Genomic DNA, 21,921 nt, shown 5'->3' on the forward strand with positions numbered 1-21,921 from the left:
ACGGTCAAGCCAGCCGGCCCTTTACTTATGACACAGGCGCACGCTTGGCACTACTTTGTTGATGCACGTGCGGCTACTGCGCACACAATTCACAAACACAGAAAATAATTTTTTTTTGGTTTGGACTGGAGTGTACTTTCGGGGGTTACAGCACCCTTTAACGGTCAAGCCAGCCGGCCCTTTACTTATGACACAGGCGCACGCTTGGCACTACTTTGTTGATGCACGTGCGGCTACTGCGCACACAATTCACAAACACAGAAAATAATTTTTTTTTTGGTTTGGACTGGAGTGTACTTTCGGGGGTTACAGCACCCTTAACGGTCAAGCCAGCCGGCCCTTTACTTATGACACAGGCGCACGCTTGGCACTACTTTGTTGATGCACGTACGGCTACTGCGCACACAATTCACAAACACAGAAAATAATTTTTTTTTTGGTTTGGACTGGAGTGTACTTTCGGGGGTTACAGCACCCTTAATGGTCAAGCCAGCCGGCCCCTTACTTATGACACAGGCGCACGCTTTGCACTACTTTGTTGATGCACGTGCGGTTACTGTGCACACAATTCACAAACACAGAAAATAATTTTTTTTTTGGTTTGGACTGGAGTGTACTTTCGGGGGTTACAGCACCCTTAACGGTCAAGCCAGCGGGCCCTTTACTTATGACACAGGCGCACGCTTGGCACTACTTTGTTGATGCACGTGCGGCTACTGCGCACACAATTCACAAACATAGAAAATAATTTTTTTTTTGGTTTGGACTGGAGTGTACTTTCGGGGGTTACAGCACCCTTAACGGTCAAGCCAGCCGGCCCTTTACTTATGACACAGGCGCACGCTTGTCACTACTTTGTTGATGCACGTGCGGCTACTGCGCACACAATTCACAAACACAGAAAATAATTATTTTTTGGTTTGGACTGGAGTGTACTTTCGGGGGTTACAGCACCCTTAACGGTCAAGCCAGCCGGCCCTTTACTTATGACACAGGCGCACGCTTGGCACTACTTTGTTGATGCACGTGCGGCTACTGCGCACACAATTCACAAACACAGAAAATAATTTTTTTTTTGGTTTGGACTGGAGTGTACTTTCGGGGGTTACAGCACCCTTAACGGTCAAGCCAGCCGGCCCTTTACTTATTACACAGGCGCACGCTTGGCACTACTTTGTTGATGCACGTGCGGCTATTAACAACAGCAGCACAGCACAACACAGCCAGCCCCTATGGACTTTGAAGTAGTGGACAACAGCAGCACTACACTACACTACACTACACAGCCCTAACTCCCACCCTCCCTCTTCACTGTCCACAGCCGAGTGAGAAAATGGCGCCGACGCGGGTACCTTATATAGGATCCAAAACCCGCGAGACTCGGAAGGCGGGATGATGACATTTTGCCTCGATTTCAGATCCGAGTCAGGCGGGAAAAGTCGAGCCTGACTCGGATCGGACTCGGATCGGGGGGGCTCGGGGGGGTTCGGATTTCAGAAATCCGAACCCGCTCACCCCTAATATATATATATATATATTAGGGGTGTGCACCGGCCACTTTTCGTGTTTTGTGTTTTGGTTTTGGATCTGGATCTTTCTTCGTGTTTTGGATCTGGATTGGTTTTGCCAAAACCACCCTTCCGTGTTTTGGGTTCTGGGTTTTGTGTTTTGGATCTGTATTTTTTTTTTAAAAAGCATAAAAACAGCTAAAATCACAGAATTTGTTGGTTTCTCTGCTCCTATGCTATTATTAACCTCAATAACCTTAATTTCCACTCATTTCCAGTCTATTCTGAACACCTCACACCTCACAATAGTGTTTTCATGTCCAAAAGGTTGCACCGAGGTAGCTGGATGACTATGCTAAGCGACACGAGTGGGCGGCACAAACACGTGACCCATCTAGGAGTGACACTGCAGTGGCAGACAGGATGGCAGTTAGAAAAACTAGGCCCCAAACTGTACATAATGCAAAGAAAAAAAAGAAGTGCAAGATGGAATTGTCCTTGGGCCCTCCCACCCACCCTTATGTTGTATAAACAGGACATGCACACTTTAACAAATCAATCATTTCAGCGCCAGGGTCTGCCACACAACTGTGGCTGAAATGATTGGTTCGTTTGGGCCCCCACAAAACAAGCTGGCAATTAATGTGTCCCTGCACAAACTGGCTCTACGGAGGCAAGATGTCATCCTCATCCTCCTCATCCACCGATTCCTCACCCTCTTCAGTGTGTACATCCTCATCCTCACAAAGTATTAACTCGTCCCCACTTGAATCCACCACCACAGGTCCCTCTGTACCTTCTGGAGGCTGGTCTCCCTGGAAGAGCTGATAATTCATTTTGATGAACATCATCTTCTCCACATTCTGTGGAAGCAACCTCCTACGCCTTTCGCTGACAAGGTTCCCGGCTGCACTAAACACTCTTTCGGAGTACACACTGGAGGGGGGGCAACTCAGGTAAAATAGAGCCAGCTTGTACAGGGGCCTCCAAATTGCCTCTTTTTCCTGCCAGTACAGGTATGGACTGTCTGACATGCCTACTTGGATGCTGTCACCGATGTATTCCTCCACCATTCTGTCAATGGTGACAGTATCATATGCAGTGACAGTAGACATGTCAGAAATTGTTGCCAGGTCCTTCAGTCCGGACCAGATGTCCAAACTTGGTCCTGCCTGCCCTGCATCACCGCCAGCGGGTTGCTTAGGATACCTAAGTTTTTTCCTGGCAGCCCCAGTTGCGGGAGAAAATGAAGAAGGAGCCGTTGACGTGTCACGTTCCGCTTCAGCTGACAGTGTGTTCACCAGCAGGTCTTTGCACCTCTGCAGGCTTGTGTCGGCCGGAAAGAGAGACACCACAAAGGCTTTAAACCTAGGATCAAGCACGGTGGCCAAAATGTAGTGGTCTGATTTCAACAGATTGACCACCCTGGAATCCTGGCAAAGCGAATGAAGGGCTTCATCCACAAGTCCCACATGCCGAGCGGAATCGCTCCGTCTTAGCTCCTCCTTCACTTTCTCCAGCTGCTTCTGCAAAAGCCTGATGAGGGGAATGACCTGACTCAAGCTGGCTGTGTCTGAACTGACTTCACGTGTGGCAAGTTCGAAGGGCTGGAGAACCTTGCACAACACGGAAATCATTCTCCACTGCGCTTGAGTCAGGTGCATACCCCCTCCTTTGCCTATGTCATAGGTGGATGTATAGGCTTGTATGGCCTTTTGCTGCTCCTCCATCCTCTGAAGCATATAGAGGGTTGAGTTCCACCGCGTCACAACCTCTTGCTTCAGGTGATGGCGGGGCAGGTTCAAAAGTGTTTGCTGGCGCTCCAGTCTTCGGCACGCAGTCGCTGAATGGCGAAAGTGGCCAGAAATTTTTCGGGCCACCCAAAGCGTCTCCTGCACGCCCCTGTCGCTTTTCAGAAAATTCTGCACCACCAAGTTTATTGTGTGAGCAAAACATGGGACGTGCTGGAATTTGCCCAGATGTAATGCCCGCACAATATTGGTGGCGTTGTCAGATATCACAAATCCCCAGGAGAGTCTAAGTGGGGTAAGCCACTGGGCGATGATTTCCCTCAGTTTCTCTAAGAGGTTGTCGGCGGTGTGCCTCTTACTGAAACCGGTGATACACAGCGTAGCCTGCCTTGTAACGAGCTGGCGTTTCTGAGATGCTGCTACTGGTGACGCTGCTGCTGTTGCTGCGTAAGGTGATACATCTACCCAGTGGGCTGTCACAGTCATATAGTCCTTAGTCTGCCCTGTTCCACTTGTCCACATGTCCGTGGTTAAGTGGACATTGTGTACAACGGCATTTTTCAGGACACTGAGGACACTTTTTTTGATGTTTCTGTACAGTCTCGGTATCGCCTGCCTAGTGAAGTGGAATCTAGACGGGATTTGGAACCGGGGACACACTACCTCCATCAATTGTCTAAATCCCACTGCACTAATGGCGGATACCGGATGCACGTCTAACACCAACATAGCAGTCAAGGCCTCAGTTATACGTTTTGCTTCAGGATGACTGCTGTCGTACTTCATCCTCCTCGCTAAGGACTGTTGGAGGGTCAATTGTTTAGTAAAAGTAGTGGTGTTCCTACTTCCTCTCTGGGATGATGAACGACTCCCAGCAGCAGCAACAGCAGCAGCGGCAGCAGTAGGCGTAGCAATGCAGGATCCTCCAGAGGAATCCCGGATAGGAGAGTCAGTCATGCCAGTGACATGGCCTGCAGGACTACTTCCGATCCTGACTAAGGAGGAAATTGACGAGGAGGGAGTTGACGGTGTGGTTTGCAGGCGCTTGGATACAACAGGACAACGGGATTTAGGTGTCCCTGGACTGCTTACGGTCTTAGCCAAAGTTTCTGAACTTGACAGTAACTTTTTATGAACGCGCTGCAGGTGCCGTATAAGGGAGGATGTTCCTAGGTGGTTGACGTCCCTACCCCTACTTATTTCACCTTTACATATGGTACATATGGCAAGACAGTTGTTGTCCGGATTTGGATAGAAATATTGCCAGACCAAAGAGGTGGAATGTTTGGTCTTCTGCCCAGGCATGACCGTGATGGGCTTTTTCATCCCACGGACAACAACTGTCTCCCCCGGAGCCTGATTTAAACAAACCACATCACCATCAGAATCCTCCTCGCCAACTTCCTCCTCAGCGCCAGCTACACCAGTATCCTCATCCTGTTGTACTTCAACAGTGACATCTTCAATTTGCATATCAGCAAGTGGACTGTGGGTGCTCCTTTCAGCACTTGCAGGGGGCGTGCAAATGGTGGAAAGAGCCACCTCTTCCCGTCCAGTGCTGGGAAGGTCAGGCATCGCAACCACCACCACACTTGGACTCTCCTTGGGGATTTGTGATATCTTCTTAGAAAGCACAGTTCTTCGCTGTGCTTTTGCCAGCTTAACTCTTTTGATTTTTTTAGTGGGAGGAGGGCTTCCATCGTCATGTGAAGCTGAACCACTAGTCATGAACATACTAGGGATCGACCTTAGCCGTTCCTTGCCACTCCGTGTCGTAAATGGCATATTGGCAAGTTTACGTTTCTCTTCAGCTGATTTAAATGTCTTTTTCAAGGTCATTTTTCTGAACTTTGCCATTTGGGATTGTATGTGCCCTCTACTATGACATTGGGCATCGGCCTTGGCAGACGACGTTGATGGCATGTTATCGTCTATGTCATGACTAGTGGCAGCAGCTTCAGCACTAGGAGGAAGTGGTTCTTGATCTTTCTCTATTTTATTTTTATCGGAGAAAGTTTGGTCCTCCATTTATGTTATATCGATTTGATATATACGTGCGGCTAAACACAGAAAATAATTTTTTTTTTGGTTTGGACTGGAGTGTACTTTGTGGGTTACAGCACCCTTTAACGGTCAAGCCAGCCGGCCCTTTACTTATGACACAGGCGCACGCTTGGCACTACTTTGTTGATGCACGTGCGGCTACTGCGCACACAATTCACAAACACAGAAAATAATTTTTTTTTGGTTTGGACTGGAGTGTACTTTCGGGGGTTACAGCACCCTTTAACGGTCAAGCCAGCCGGCCCTTTACTTATGACACAGGCGCACGCTTGGCACTACTTTGTTGATGCACGTGCGGCTACTGCGCACACAATTCACAAACACAGAAAATAATTTTTTTTTGGTTTGGACTGGAGTGTACTTTCGGGGGTTACAGCACCCTTTAACGGTCAAGCCAGCCGGCCCTTTACTTATGACACAGGCGCACGCTTGGCACTACTTTGTTGATGCACGTGCGGCTACTGCGCACACAATTCACAAACACAGAAAATAATTTTTTTTTTGGTTTGGACTGGAGTGTACTTTGGGGGTTACAGCACCCTTTAACGGTCAAGCCAGCCGGCCCTTTACTTATGACACAGGCGCACGCTTGGCACTACTTTGTTGATGCACGTGCGGCTACTGCGCACACAATTCACAAACACAGAAAATAATTTTTTTTTGGTTTGGACTGGAGTGTACTTTCGGGGGTTACAGCACCCTTTAACGGTCAAGCCAGCCGGCCCTTTACTTATGACACAGGCGCACGCTTGGCACTACTTTGTTGATGCACGTGCGGCTACTGCGCACACAATTCACAAACACAGAAAATAATTTTTTTTTGGTTTGGACTGGAGTGTACTTTCGGGGGTTACAGGACCCTGTAACGGTCAAGCCAGCCGGCCCTTTACTTATGACACAGGCGCACGCTTGGCACTACTTTGTTGATGCACGTGCGGCTACTGCGCACACAATTCACAAACACAGAAAATAATTTTTTTTTTGGTTTGGACTGGAGTGTACTTTTGGGGGTTACAGCACCCTTAACGGTCAAGCCAGCCGGCCCTTTACTTATGACACAGGCGCACGCTTGGCACTACTTTGTTGATGCACGTGCGGCTACTGCGCACACAATTCACAAACACAGAAAATAATTTTTTTTTGGTTTGGACTGGAGTGTACTTTCGGGGGTAACAGCACCCTTTAACGGTCAAGCCAGCCGGCCCTTTACTTATGACACAGGCGCACGCTTGGCACTACTTTGTTGATGCACGTGCGGCTACTGCGCACACAATTCACAAACACAGAAAATACTTTTTTTTTAGGTTTGGACTGGAGTGTACTTTCGGGGGTTACAGCACCCTTAACGGTCAAGCCAGCCGGCCCTTTACTTATGACACAGGCGCACGCTTGGCACTACTTTGTTGATGCACGTGCGGCTACTGCGCACACAATTCACAAACACAGAAAATAATTTTTTTTTTGGTTTGGACTGGAGTGTACTTTCGGGGGTTACAGCACCCTTAACGGTCAAGCCAGCTGGCCCTTTACTTATGACACAGGCGCACGCTTGGCACTACTTTGTTGATGCACGTGCGGCTACTGCGCACACAATTCACAAACACAGAAAATAATTTTTTTTTTGGTTTGGACTGGAGTGTACTTTCGGGGGTTACAGCACCCTTAACGGTCAAGCCAGCCGGCCCTTTACTTATGACACAGGCGCATGTTTGGCACTACTTTGTTGATGCACGTGCGGCTACTGCGCACACAATTCACAAACACAGAAAATAATTTTTTTTTGGTTTGGACTGGAGTGTACTTTGGGGGTTACAGCACCCTTTAACGGTCAAGCCAGCCGGCCCTTTACTTATGACACAGGCGCACGCTTGGCACTACTTTGTTGATGCACGTGCGGCTACTGCGCACACAATTCACAAACACAGAAAATAATTTTTTTTTTGGTTTGGACTGGAGTGTACTTTCGGGGGTTACAGCACCCTTAACGGTCAAGCCAGCCGGCCCTTTACTTATGACACAGGCGCACGCTTGGCACTACTTTGTTGATGCACGTGCGGCTACTGCGCACACAATTCACAAACACAGAAAATATATTATTTTTTTAGCACTTGGGGGGAGCACCCCTGATGGACAGAGCACCCCCTGGACAACACTACAGCACTCCTTTAGGACTGGGACACTGCACAGGACTTTGGAGTGGACACAGCCCCTATGGAGAACTGACTGCACAACACAGTCCAGCCAGCCCCTATGGACTTTGAAGTAGTGGACACAGCCCCTATTAACAACAGCAGCACAGCACAACACAGCCAGCCCCTATGGACTTTGAAGTAGTGGACAACAGCAGCACTACACTACACTACACTACACAGCCCTAACTCCCACCCTCCCTCTTCACTGTCCACAGCCGAGTGAGAAAATGGCGCCGACGCGGGTACCTTATATAGGATCCAAAACCCGCGAGACTCGGAAGGCGGGATGATGACATTTTGCCTCGATTTCAGATCCGAGTCAGGCGGGAAAAGTCGAGCCTGACTCGGATCGGACTCGGATCGGGGGGGCTCGGGGGGGTTCGGATTTCAGAAATCCGAACCCGCTCACCCCTAATATATATATATATATATTAGGGGTGTGCACCGGCCACTTTTCGTGTTTTGTGTTTTGGTTTTGGATCTGGATCTTTCTTCGTGTTTTGGATCTGGATTGGTTTTGCCAAAACCACCCTTCCGTGTTTTGGGTTCTGGGTTTTGTGTTTTGGATCTGTATTTTTTTTTTAAAAAGCATAAAAACAGCTAAAATCACAGAATTTGTTGGTTTCTCTGCTCCTATGCTATTATTAACCTCAATAACCTTAATTTCCACTCATTTCCAGTCTATTCTGAACACCTCACACCTCACAATAGTGTTTTCATGTCCAAAAGGTTGCACCGAGGTAGCTGGATGACTATGCTAAGCGACACGAGTGGGCGGCACAAACACGTGACCCATCTAGGAGTGACACTGCAGTGGCAGACAGGATGGCAGTTAGAAAAACTAGGCCCCAAACTGTACATAATGCAAAGAAAAAAAAGAAGTGCAAGATGGAATTGTCCTTGGGCCCTCCCACCCACCCTTATGTTGTATAAACAGGACATGCACACTTTAACAAATCAATCATTTCAGCGCCAGGGTCTGCCACACAACTGTGGCTGAAATGATTGGTTCGTTTGGGCCCCCACAAAACAAGCTGGCAATTAATGTGTCCCTGCACAAACTGGCTCTACGGAGGCAAGATGTCATCCTCATCCTCCTCATCCACCGATTCCTCACCCTCTTCAGTGTGTACATCCTCATCCTCACAAAGTATTAACTCGTCCCCACTTGAATCCACCACCACAGGTCCCTCTGTACCTTCTGGAGGCTGGTCTCCCTGGAAGAGCTGATAATTCATTTTGATGAACATCATCTTCTCCACATTCTGTGGAAGCAACCTCCTACGCCTTTCGCTGACAAGGTTCCCGGCTGCACTAAACACTCTTTCGGAGTACACACTGGACGGGGGGCAACTCAGGTAAAATAGAGCCAGCTTGTACAGGGGCCTCCAAATTGCCTCTTTTTCCTGCCAGTACAGGTATGGACTGTCTGACATGCCTACTTGGATGCTGTCACCGATGTAATCCTCCACCATTCTGTCAATGGTGACAGTATCATATGCAGTGACAGTAGACATGTCAGAAATTGTTGCCAGGTCCTTCAGTCCGGACCAGATGTCCAAACTTGGTCCTGCCTGCCCTGCATCACCGCCAGCGGGTTGCTTAGGATACCTAAGTTTTTTCCTGGCAGCCCCAGTTGCGGGAGAAAATGAAGAAGGAGCCGTTGACGTGTCACGTTCCGCTTCAGCTGACAGTGTGTTCACCAGCAGGTCTTTGCACCTCTGCAGGCTTGTGTCGGCCGGAAAGAGAGACACCACATAGGCTTTAAACCTAGGATCAAGCACGGTGGCCAAAATGTAGTGGTCTGATTTCAACAGATTGACCACCCTGGAATCCTGGCAAAGCGAATGAAGGGCTTCATCCACAAGTCCCACATGCCGAGCGGAATCGCTCCGTCTTAGCTCCTCCTTCACTTTCTCCAGCTGCTTCTGCAAAAGCCTGATGAGGGGAATGAAATGACTCAAGCTGGCTGTGTCTGAACTGACTTCACGTGTGGCAAGTTCGAAGGGCTGGAGAACCTTGCACAACACGGAAATCATTCTCCACTGCGCTTGAGTCAGGTGCATACCCCCTCCTTTGCCTATGTCATAGGTGGATGTATAGGCTTGTATGGCCTTTTGCTGCTCCTCCATCCTCTGAAGCATATAGAGGGTTGAGTTCCACCGCGTCACAACCTCTTGCTTCAGGTGATGGCGGGGCAGGTTCAAGAGTGTTTGCTGGTGCTCCAGTCTTCGGCACGCAGTCGCTGAATGGCGAAAGTGGCCAGAAATTTTTCGGGCCACCCAAAGCGTCTCCTGCACGCCCCTGTCGCTTTTCAGAAAATTCTGCACCACCAAGTTTATTGTGTGAGCAAAACATGGGACGTGCTGGAATTTGCCCAGATGTAATGCCCGCACAATATTGGTGGCGTTGTCAGATATCACAAATCCCCAGGAGAGTCTAAGTGGGGTAAGCCACTGGGCGATGATTTCCCTCAGTTTCTCTAAGAGGTTGTCGGCGGTGTGCCTCTTACTGAAACCGGTGATACACAGCGTAGCCTGCCTTGTAACGAGCTGGCGTTTCTGAGATGCTGCTACTGGTGACGCTGCTGCTGTTGCTGCGTAAGGTGATACATCTACCCAGTGGGCTGTCACAGTCATATAGTCCTTAGTCTGCCCTGTTCCACTTGTCCACATGTCCGTGGTTAAGTGGACATTGTGTACAACGGCATTTTTCAGGACACTGAGGACACTTTTTTTGACGTTTCTGTACAGTCTCGGTATCGCCTGCCTAGTGAAGTGGAATCTAGACGGGATTTGGAACCGGGGACACACTACCTCCATCAATTGTCTAAATCCCACTGCACTAATGGCGGATACCGGACGCACGTCTAACACCAACATAGCAGTCAAGGCCTCAGTTATACGTTTTGCTTCAGGATGACTGCTGTCGTACTTCATCCTCCTCGCTAAGGACTGTTGGAGGGTCAATTGTTTAGTAAAAGTAGTGGTGTTCCTACTTCCTCTCTGGGATGATGAACGACTCCCAGCAGCAGCAACAGCAGCAGCGGCAGCAGTAGGCGTAGCAATGCAGGATCCTCCAGAGGAATCCCGGATAGGAGAGTCAGTCATGCCAGTGACATGGCCTGCAGGACTACTTCCGATCCTGACTAAGGAGGAAATTGACGAGGAGGGAGTTGACGGTGTGGTTTGCAGGCGCTTGGATACAACAGGACAACGGGATTTAGGTGTCCCTGGACTGCTTACGGTCTTAGCCAAAGTTTCTGAACTTGACAGTAACTTTTTATGAACGCGCTGCAGGTGCCGTATAAGGGAGGATGTTCCTAGGTGGTTGACGTCCCTACCCCTACTTATTTCACCTTTACATATGGTACATATGGCAAGACAGTTGTTGTCCGGATTTGGATAGAAATATTGCCAGACCAAAGAGGTGGAATGTTTGGTCTTCTGCCCAGGCATGACCGTGATGGGCTTTTTCATCCCACGGACAACAACTGTCTCCCCCGGAGCCTGATTTAAACAAACCACATCACCATCAGAATCCTCCTCGCCAACCTCCTCCTCAGCGCCAGCTACACCAGTATCCTCATCCTGTTGTACTTCAACAGTGACATCTTCAATTTGCATATCAGCAAGTGGACTGTGGGTGCTCCTTTCAGCACTTGCAGGGGGCGTGCAAATGGTGGAAAGAGCCACCTCTTCCCGTCCAGTGCTGGGAAGGTCAGGCATCGCAACCACCACCACACTTGGACTCTCCTTGGGGATTTGTGATATCTTCTTAGAAAGCACAGTTCTTCGCTGTGCTTTTGCCAGCTTAACTCTTTTGATTTTTTTAGTGGGAGGAGTGCTTCCATCGTCATGTGAAGCTGAACCACTAGTCATGAACATAGGGATCGACCTTAGCCGTTCCTTGCCACTCCGTGTCGTAAATGGCATATTGGCAAGTTTACGTTTCTCTTCAGCTGATTTAAATGTCTTTTTCAAGGTCATTTTCCTGAACTTTGCCATTTGGGATTGTATGTGCCCTCTACTATGACATTGGGCATCGGCCTTGGCAGACGACGTTGATGGCATGTTATCGTCTATGTCATGACTAGTGGCAGCAGCTTCAGCACTAGGAGGAAGTGGTTCTTGATCTTTCTCTATTTTATTTTTATCGGAGAAAGTTTGGTCCTCCATTTATGTTATATCGATTTGATATATACGTGCGGCTAAACACAGAAAATAATTTTTTTTTTGGTTTGGACTGGAGTGTACTTTGTGGGTTACAGCACCCTTTAACGGTCAAGCCAGCCGGCCCTTTACTTATGACACAGGCGCACTCTTGGCACTACTTTGTTGATGCACGTGCGGCTACTGCGCACACAATTCACAAACACAGAAAATAATTTTTTTTTGGTTTGGACTGGAGTGTACTTTCGGGGGTTACAGCACCCTTAACGGTCAAGCCAGCCGGCCCTTTACTTATGACACAGGCGCACGCTTGGCACTACTTTGTTGATGCACGTGCGGCTACTGCGCACACAATTCACAAACACAGAAAATAATTTTTTTTTGGTTTGGACTGGAGTGTACTTTCGGGGGTTACAGCACCCTTTAACGGTCAAGCCAGCCGGCCCTTTACTTATGACACAGGCGCACGCTTGGCACTACTTTGTTGATGCACGTGCGGCTACTGCGCACACAATTCACAAACACAGAAAATAATTTTTTTTTGGTTTGGACTGGAGTGTACTTTCGGGGGTTACAGCACCCTTTAACGGTCAAGCCAGCCGGCCCTTTACTTATGACACAGGCGCACGCTTGGCACTACTTTGTTGATGCACGTGCGGCTACTGCGCACACAATTCACAAACACAGAAAATAATTTTTTTTTTGGTTTGGACTGGAGTGTACTTTGGGGGTTACAGCACCCTTTAACGGTCAAGCCAGCCGGCCCTTTACTTATGACACAGGCGCACGCTTGGCACTACTTTGTTGATGCACGTGCGGCTACTGCGCACACAATTCACAAACACAGAAAATAATTTTTTTTGGGTTTGGACTGGAGTGTACTTTCGGGGGTTACAGCACCCTTTAACGGTCAAGCCAGCCGGCCCTTTACTTATGACACAGGCGCACGCTTGGCACTACTTTGTTGATGCATGTGCGGCTACTGCGCACACAATTCACAAACACAGAAAATAATTTTTTTTTGGTTTGGACTGGAGTGTACTTTCGGGGGTTACAGCACCCTTTAACGGTCAAGCCAGCCGGCCCTTTACTTATGACACAGGCGCACGCTTGGCACTACTTTGTTGATGCACGTGCGGCTACTGCGCACACAATTCACAAACACAGAAAATAATTTTTTTTTTGGTTTGGACTGGAGTGTACTTTTGGGGGTTACAGCACCCTTAACGGTCAAGCCAGCTGGCCCTTTACTTATGACACAGGCGCACGCTTGGCACTACTTTGTTGATGCACGTGTGGCTACTGCGCACACAATTCACAAACACAGAAAATAATTTTTTTTTAGGTTTGGACTGGAGTGTACTTTCGGGGGTTACAGCACCCTTAACGGTCAAGCCAGCCGGCCCTTTACTTATGACACAGGCGCACGCTTGGCACTACTTTGTTGATGCACGTGCGGCTACTGCGCACACAATTCACAAACACAGAAAATAATTTTTTTTTTGGTTTGGACTGGAGTGTACTTTCGGGGGTTACAGCACCCTTTAACGGTCAAGCCAGCCGGCCCTTTACTTATGACACAGGCGCACGCTTGGCACTACTTTGTTGATGCACGTGCGGCTACTGCGCACACAATTCACAAACACAGAAAATATATTATTTTTTTAGCACTTGGGGGGAGCACCCCTGATGGACAGAGCACCCCTTGGACAACACTACAGCACTCCTTTAGGACTGGGACACTGCACAGGACTTTGGAGTGGACACAGCCCCTATGGAGAACTGACTGCACAACACAGTCCAGCCAGCCCCTATGGACTTTGAAGTAGTGGACACAGCCCCTATTAACAACAGCAGCACAGCACAACACAGCCAGCCCCTATGGACTTTGAAGTAGTGGACAACAGCAGCACTACACTACACTACACTACACAGCCCTAACTCCCACCCTCCCTCTTCACTGTCCACAGCCGAGTGAGAAAATGGCGCCGACGCGGGTACCTTATATAGGATCCAAAACCCGCGAGACTCAGAAGGCGGGATGATGACGTTTTGCCTCGATTTCAGATCCGAGTCAGGCGGGAAAAGTCGAGCCTGACTCGGATCGGACTCGGATCGGGGGGGCTCGGGGGGGTTCGGATTTCAGAAATCCGAACCCGCTCACCCCTAATATATATAGATAGATACACACACATATTATATATATATATATATATATTTATATATATATATATAATATGTGTGTGTGTATGTGTATGTATATATGAGTTTATGTATGTATGTACTTGTTGCGCAGCCGCAGTAGGAGCCTCCAGCAGGGTGTGTATGTGCTGTGGCTTCACGGGTGTACAAACATGGCTGCCTTTTAGCCCGAATAGTTGCTCTCTCCCCTGATGCTGATTTTTCATGGAGGAGATGACAGCGGAGACCCAGGGGCTATACAGGGCCAGGTCTGATTGGCCGGAGAGTTGAGAAAAGGGTCCCCATCGCACCCCACCAGGGGCCACAGGAGCCCAGCACCCCCCGCTGAGTGACCCTGGAGCGCCTCCCATAGGGGACCATGTATCCGGGGAGAGAGCGGGTACTGCCGGAGATCTGAGCCGCCCTCCCCCCAGCAGCGCCGGCACCCTCCCACCCCAGCAGCCGCCGGGCACAGATCCCAGCAGTGTGTCGGTGTCGGCAGTGATAAGGTGTCCGCGCATAGGCTCCCTCCCGTCGCCACTGCTGCTCCCTCATCTCCCCCGGGGCTAAAGCATTTCCCCCCACTGCTACCACCGCCCCACTGCTGCCCGAGTGTGCCAGCACTGAAACCTCAGCCTCCCCCGCCACTGCTCACCGATGCTGACCCCCCACCCCTCCGCATCTCCTACCATTGTGGCTGCTTCCCCTGGTTCAGACTAACCTGTACCGGAGTCCGAGCGGTGATGTCCTCTAACCAGACGATCAGCTGATGCTGCAGTCACCTGAGATGCAGGAACGTGCCGGCCGGCGCTTTACTGCATCTCAGCTGACGGCAGTCTTCAGAAGATTGTCTGGTCAGAGGATCGCGGATTGCCGGTCCCGGCACAGGTAAGTGTGAACCAGGGGCAGGGGGGCTGGGAAGCAGCCACTGGGGGCTCAGAGACGGTGGTTCAGTGGAGGCAGACGGGCGGGGAGATCATCTGTAGCCGGTAGCACACTTGGGCTGCAGCGGTGGGTGTGGGTAGCTAAATGTATAACAGCCAGGGCAGCAGTGGGTGGGTGTAGCTAAATGTATAACAGCCAGGGCAGGGGTGGGTGGGTGGGGGTAGCTAAATGTATAACAGCCAGGGCAGCGGTGGGTGTTTTGTAAACTCTGTTTTTTTGTTTATTTCTTCTTTGCAGTGGGCCTGTACCTGGGTCTGCGGGCCTCCCTCACCAACACCCTGCAGCTCCCCCCGAGGTGGATCGGAGCACAGAGTGGTGAGTGGCCGAGAAGCACTGTACCCCCCTACCCCTGTGTCACCATGGACCCCCTACTCCTGTGTGTCACCATGGACCCTCTACTCCTGTGTGTGTGTGACACCCTGGACCCCCTACCCCTGTGTGTCACCCTATACCCCCTACCCCTGTGTGTCACCATGGACCCCCTACCCCTGTGTGTCACCCTGTACCCCCTACCCCTGTGTGTAAAAAAATAAATAAAAAAAATCCCGCAGCGTAGCTGTCATTCGGGTAGTACTGTCCTTAGAGGACACTACTAATGTCCGTGGGACCGGGTAATTCGTTTTTTTATTTTGCCAGGACACAGGATTTGCCTACTTTGGAATGAAGAGGACAGATCTACGCATAGGAGGAGGTGAGTAAGGAATTATTATTACAGGTACACCTTTGGATTACCTACTGGAGAAGAGGACAGATTGGCTTCAGGGATACATAGGTAAGTATGTGAGATAGTGTGTGTGCATGTGTGAGTACATGTGTGTGTGCATGTATGTTTTAATAAAATTATACTTTTCTACGGTGTGTGTTGTGTGTTTTATTAATATTGCTTTTGTTGTGGAACTACAGCTACCAGCATGCTCATAATGCCCCGCATGCTGGTACTTGTGGTTCTCCAAGTACCAGCAGGCGGTGGAGGCTTGCTGGGAACTGTAGTTCCACAGCAAAAGCCAATATTTATATTTTCAAATGCACCACACTTGACATAATCAACCCAGCACCCACCGCCCAGGGGTGCTGGGGATAGCCCCGGGCTATCAGCCTGGGCCTGGGGTGCCCTGAGGAGGGGGACCTCTCTATTGGGAGTCCCCAACTCCCCAGGGATCCCCGGTCTGGGCTGACTAGCGGTCAGGGGTGATGCTGCGGCTGCGGTGAAAGGGCTCCCCTGGCTGTGGCATCACCCCCCCGCTAGAAGGAGTCCGGTGCTGGTTCTGGGAAATACAGGGGGGCCCTATGCATTTTTTCCCCCTGTATTTCCAGAACCAGGACCGGCTCAGAGCCCTGTGCTGGTTGCGCTAAATACGGGGGACCCCTACGTCATTTGTCCCCCGTATTTCGGCAACCAGGACAGGTTCTGAAAAGCCCGGTGCTGGTTGTTCTTAATACGGGGGACCCCTACGTCATTTGTCCGCTGTATGTAGCACAACCAGCACTGCGGCTCCAAAGCCCGGTGCTGGTTGTTTCTGGGGGGCGGGGCTACGCTTTTTTTTTTTTTACACTTTAAATTTTTAACAGATGCGTAGATAGATCTCGCTGCTGCATTCGTGCATCTGTGACTTATAGATTTGATTTTCTCACGTGCATACACACTACCAATGAGCCCTCCAACCTCCTGTGTGCTGTCACCTCTTCCACCTGCGTTAGTGTACCATTTTGTTGCCCTTCTCTCCTGCAGGTGGCCCGGTTTGTTCATCCAAACCCTGATAGTTATTACATTTTAAAAAAGCTATGAAATTCCATAGAAAAATAACCTTACAGTTTCACATGTCCCATTAAGGCTGCTTAGACATGATCTGAAAATTCACAAAACCTATTGATTTTCTGCCACACAAACTGCAAAAAGCAATGAAATTAGGATCATTAAGTCTGACACAATACAGATATGGTATGCCATCACACCCTGTGGTTAACTGCAGATTCAGCAGGGCGGTGCGGCTGGGGAAAAACATTGGTGCGGATGAGGGAACACAGACTATCACAGTTGGGAAACCACATAGCAGTAGGGATTGGGGAATATATAGCAGCATGGAGGCATATAGGGGAAGAGAGTGTACATGCATAGACAGAGAGTGATATTTTTAAAAATAAGGGAGCTGAACATGTATTCTAAATGAGATAAATGTATGCAGTGAGAAGGATGTGGGAAGCCAGTGAGATTGTTTTGGTGATCAAATGGGAAGATTGTGGGCACTGAGTGGGATGTGGGAGCCACATAACTGCTTTGACCTCATTTGCATAGACTGCATGTGTGTATTCGAATGAGCAAACAAAAGATATTTAAGTCTCTTAGAACTATTATATGCCCCTGCAGCCACAAGTAAAACCTGTCCCTCATTTCAGGATCAGTGACAGCTGCTGCATTTCCAGAGACCTGAGACGTCCGGCGCTGGTTGCTGTAGGGAGAGGCCCTGCACGGATCCAACTTGTAAGTATCTAGATATTATGTATTTATTTTGGATGAGTACGAGATCTCAGCATCCCGACAGGTTTAGGATAATGACACCTTCCGCCGGTGTCTTGATCCTCCCTCCCCAGTACCTGAACCTTACCTCCCCTCCCCGCACTCTAAACCTAACCCTCCCTCTAACCCTGCTACTAACTTGTGGAAGTATTAAATGTTTGTGATAGACTCCCCTGGAGTAGCTGACACTGCTTCATGCACCTCAAGGGTTCTATTGCTGTTTTTATACCCCCTTCTGTCTCTCTCTTCACCCACACTACAGCACACAGCTCACTGACTCTATACCACACTACTGCACGCATCTCACTGACTATACCACACTACTGTATACAGCTCACTGACTCTATAACACACTACTGTACACAGCTCACTGACTCTATACCACACTACTGCACGCATCTCACAGACTCTATACCACACTACTGTACACAGCTCACTGACTCTATAACACACTACTGTACACAACTCAGCTGACTCTATACCACACTACTGCACGCATCTCACAGACTCTATACCACACTACTGTACACAGCTCACTGACTCTATAACACACTACTGCACACAGCTCACTGACTCTATACCACACTACTGCACGCATCTCACTGACTCTATACCACACTACTGCACGCATCTCACTGACTCTATACCACACTACTGCACGCATCTCACTGACTCTATACCACACTACTGCACGCATCTCACTGACTCTATACCACACTACAGCACGCAGCTCACTGACTCTATACCACACTACTGCACGCATCTCACTGACTCTATACCACACTACAGCACGCAGCTCACTGACTCTATACCACACTACTGCACGCATCTCACTGACTCTATACCACACTACTGCACGCAGCTCACTGACTCTATACCACACTACTGCACGCAGCTCACTGACTCTATACCACACTACTGCACGCATCTCACTGACTATACCACACTACTGCACACAGCTCACTGACTCTATACCACACTACTGCACGCATCTCACTGACTATACCACACTACTGCACGCAGCTCACTGACTCTATACCACACTACTGCACGCATCTCACTGACTCTATACCACACTACTGCACGCATCTCACTGACTCTATACCACACTACTGCACGCAGCTCACTGACTATACCACACTACTGCACGCAGCTCACTGACTCTATACCACACTACTGCACGCAGCTCACTGACTCTATACCACACTACTGCACGCATCTCGCTGACTCTATACCACACTACAGCACGCAGCTCACTGACTCTATACCACACTACTGCACGCATCTCGCTGACTCTATACCACACTACAGCACGCATCTCACTGACTCTATACCACACTACTGCACGCATCTCACTGACTCTATACTACACTACTGCACGCATCTCACTGACTCTATACCACACTACAGCACGCATCTCACTGACTCTATAACTTCCTACTGTCTCTCTCCTCATCTGCATTCCTACATGTCTCTTATTCCGCCCTGTTTATCCCCTCTATCCGCATGTCTCCCTCTATTCCTTGGTTCTTATACACCCTCCTCTCTCTCCTCACCCACATTACTTCATGCACCTTGCACTCTACAATAATCTCTCTCTTCCTAACTATCTCAATAATTCTAATTTCAAACTACTCTTTATCCAACTTATTTTATTGTTTGAAAATTTTTAAAAGTATTAGAAAATATTTACATTTTTACATAAAAAAATACCTTTATTCAGGGTCATAGTTTACTACTTGTCCAAAATGAATACCAGGAAAAATAAAAGGTGGTTCACACCCCAAACCAGTTGCTTCTATTTGTGCATGTGCTTATGTCTGACATCAAAAGCGGACAAGCACAACTGAGCTAGCTGGGGAAGAATTAGTGTGATTACAATGCAATTGCGAGCTGTTAAATCTGTAGTAACAGACAGTTGAAGTATGTTTCAATTAGAATTTGTATTGGAGAAAGAATAGTGCAGGTTTTTAATACCACCTCAATAACAATCAAATAATTTGACAAGGTGGATAAAAATGTGTCTACGTGCTGTAAACTACACCAATAGCTTCAGAACTTCTCCTGTTGTTACTATATAGCACACTTTACTCAAGTATATTATTGAAGAGATATATTTGAGTACATCATTTAATAAAAAAATATACATATATTATGTACAGATGTAGCCACGCTCAGCTATCCCACTAATGTGCCTGCGTCTATGGCATGCGTACGCACGTGACCGCCATTGACTGCAATGGGCAAATGCTGTCCGCTCTTAATCACGCGATGCACGTGCGCACACATTGCAGCAACGATGTAGCCGGCTACATCTGCATATTGCCCTACTTAACTCTCGTTAAAAGGAAAATAATAAGTAATTGAATACAATCATTACATTGTTCAAGGTTATTTGAATGTTTTATTTAATTTTTTGCTCAAAATTATCCATTTAAGAGAAATATTCTCTTTTTTATTTTAGGATATGTCTTCAAATGAAAGCAATTTTTCAAGACTAATATGAAGATACTGATCAAGTTGATACGGAGAATACAATGATTTTGCAAGATTCTAAATGGTGCATAAAAGAAAAAAAACAACATCCACCAGGCTTCACATTATTGTAATGCTCTCCAGGACAAGGAGTCCTGATAGTGATGATATGGCCCTCACAGACCCCTGATCTCCACTTCGAGTCTGTCTGGGATTAAATGAAGAGACAGAAGGATTTGAGCAAGCTACATCGACAGAAGATCTGTGCTTAGTTCTCCAAGATGTTTGGAACAACCTCCCTGCCGAGTTCCTTAAAAAACTGTGTGCAAGCGTACCTAGAAGAACTGATGCTGTTTCAAAGGCAAAGGGTGGTCACACCAAACATTGACTTGATATAGATTTCTCTGCTGTTCATACACTTTGCATTCTCTTAATAAACTAACACTTCTATTGTTAAAAGCATTCTCACCTTGCAGCATTTTTTCCCACACTTGCCTAAAAGTTTCACATAACTGTGTGTATGTATGTATATATATATGTGTGTGTGTGTGTGTGTGTATGTATGTATATATATATATATATATATATATATATATACACAAACACATATATACACACACAAATCTATCTCTATCCAAAGAAGGGTGCCCTCAACAGTCTTGTATTGACAGCAGTAAAACATTTTTTCTCATAAAGCCATCATCCCACTGTGCCGTTTCAGTACTCACTGGGACTTTTGTCAAAATATCACAACAGGTGTCCCATCCGATCTATAATTAGAAAAAGACAGACCAAAGTAAAAACACCCCCCTTTTCATTCCGGTGAACTCATCCTATTGAGTCACTGTGTGGCCCTGACGAAGTTCAAACCTAGGCAAAATAATTTGGTAATTTCTGGCATAGCCTTAGATCTGCGTGTATGTGGATCTATCTGCTTTCTGATTTGTCGATATAAATAGATGATGGCAATTGTTGGTAATCTGTATCATTTTATCACATCTTCACACAGAAGTACAGAATGTTCCGATTTTCTAAATACCTCTGGTTCCAAGCATTTTGGATATGGGAGACTCGACCTGTAGTACATTTATAATGTAATTGTAGCTTATACTTTTTTGGAAATTACAGTATCATATAGAATACAGTTTTGTCAAATAATATGAGGGATGAAATCTGCATTATTGACAGTATATTAAATCGTTTAGGTAAATATTTTTTTCAATACTGTATCTCTCTCTCTCTATTAAGAGTGCACTTTAATAAAGAGACTAATAAATAGTTTATTCTTCAAAATTGGTATAACCTCACAGCACTTTTTTCAGACATAGCCAGGCCTCACTGAGGACAAATCCAAAACAAGCGGGGTTTGTTGCTCCATATTTGATGAGGGCTTTTGCCCGGATTCAGAGATGGATGGAATTGCATAGCTGCACACAAACGGATGTGTAACTACATCTAAAATGCACATACAGGAGTAGGTGTCTCTCTAAGGAACAGACACCTCCTTGCTGCATCTGCAAATCAGCGTTGGGACTGAGGTCGCAGCCAGGGATCACCATCATGGCTAAAGGTTGCAATGTTTGCTCCTTTGGCCAGGCTGTGGAGGCTGAAGTTTAACGCAGCCAAGCTGGGTCCTAGTCACTTGTGAGGAAAGAAAATCTGCGTCCACCAGTGCAGACCCTGGTCTTGTCCCTCTTGGAAACATGCCTCTGTATCCGAGAACATTGACCATCAATGTCCACACTCCACCTCACAAACGCTGCAGCATGTCATTTATGCTGAGGCTTGGGGGTCTGCGAGCAAGATCGCAGGACCCGTTGTGCACATGCGCAGGACAGATTCTGTGCATGCGCAGACCCCTAAACATCTAAGATGTATGTTAAGCATTTTGTAGCTTGGTGTGTGCAAAATTGATGTAGGAGATCACATGGTCCAGAAGATGCCTGTTTGTGAAGGAAAGCAAACACTTTCATGATTATACAACCCAGTCGTGCCGCCTGTATCAATTCCTGCCCAGTGTTTGTGTCAAGCCTACCTCTCCTTGTCATAAGTATGCGCAAAAACCGGCACAGGGCTTTGTGCTTATTCACTTCATCCTACGCTGGGGCACGTAGTACC

At 47.9% G+C, this 21,921-nt stretch overlaps 1 long non-coding RNA gene across 1 annotated transcript; it reads left to right on the plus strand.

The window, feature by feature from the left end:
• The first annotated feature begins 15,448 nt into the window (after window positions 1-15,448).
• On the plus strand, window positions 15,449-20,021 carry LOC148431355 (uncharacterized). The gene is made up of 3 exons (XR_015877190.1): window positions 15,449-15,504; window positions 17,208-17,292; window positions 19,793-20,021. It is a non-coding gene; the product is annotated as an uncharacterized LOC148431355 (long non-coding RNA).
• The last annotated feature ends 1,900 nt before the right edge of the window (window positions 20,022-21,921 follow it).

This window comes from Taudactylus pleione, unplaced genomic scaffold, assembly GCF_031769625.1.
Source record: "Taudactylus pleione unplaced genomic scaffold, aTauple2 ptg002386l, whole genome shotgun sequence".
Taxonomy (NCBI): Eukaryota; Metazoa; Chordata; class Amphibia; order Anura; family Myobatrachidae; genus Taudactylus; species Taudactylus pleione.